Source organism: Mandrillus leucophaeus, unplaced genomic scaffold (assembly GCF_000951045.1).
Source record: "Mandrillus leucophaeus isolate KB7577 unplaced genomic scaffold, Mleu.le_1.0 Scaffold345, whole genome shotgun sequence".
In the NCBI taxonomy this organism is placed as follows: Eukaryota; Metazoa; Chordata; class Mammalia; order Primates; family Cercopithecidae; genus Mandrillus; species Mandrillus leucophaeus.
Genome location: NW_012103643.1, coordinates 2156614 through 2157690, shown reverse-complemented (window position 1 = coordinate 2157690; position 1077 = coordinate 2156614).

Sequence of the window (1077 nt, the reverse complement as noted above, 5' to 3'; positions counted from 1 at the left end):
TACCTGTCTCATTTAATGTGCAGGTGAATAGACGGCTCAGACAGCTGTGTTTCCTCAGGGGCTTCCAATTAAAAAGGATTAAGAACATACCCCTGCCCTGAGTTTCCCAGATGTCTCACACAATCACTTTTACTCCAAGAACTTTGGCTACAGCACTCTTATAAATACCAGTCATATTTTGAGAAAGACTCAAATCAGATAACTGGAATTGCATGCATGAAGTCAGTCCTAAAGAGGTTCTGGACCCCAAACACTACAGATTCCCACTTTCCACTTTATTTACCCCAGGCCCCTACCTGGAAAATCCTCCCTCCCCGGAAAATGCTCCCTCCCCTTTGTTCAGTTAAATCCTCCATGTCCTTTGAGGCATATGTCATTCCCTTCCTCCATGAAAGGTTCTGTGACCCACTGATCTCTGGTGCATCCCTCCCCTGGGATCCATGAATCCCCTGAAATTGCAAGAGTCTCTTGAGGCACTTTGCATAGCTGGTCACGCACTCTGACCTCGAGGGAAATCCCAAGGCTTCTCTCCTCCTGTCTGGACAACTTATAAAAAATATCCTTGCACCCTGCCAGAAAGTCCAGGGATATTTTGAAGAACAGAGGTACAACTGGGTCACAGAGCTGACAGGGCACAGGAAGAAGATGTTTAGCTAGAGGAATAAAATTGAGGTAAATAGTCTGCTTTTAAAAAGATTTAAAGGGATTTTCTTCTCTTGTGTGTGGCATAGGCTATAAGTAAAATGTATCAGGTCAAGATCAGCATTTGGTATAACCTTGATCTACCTCTAGTCTAAGTCCAAATTTACAGGGATACAGAGAGCCCTTGAAGCTGGGCATGATTCAGACTAGCAGCAGGGTTGGAGTCTCCAGAGAAACTAGGTCCATAGGTAATAAAGAATTCCTTACTTGCAGGGTTCTGTACATGGCATCTAACTAGGACAGAGGCTGGCAGCTGAAGGGAGATTCAAGGAGACCTGGGTTCTGCTTCTGGCCCAATCCCATCCTATTAAAAATCATACGCCACCTTGTAGAGTTAGTTGTCTATTTTAGACTCTTTTCAATTTTACTAATAGA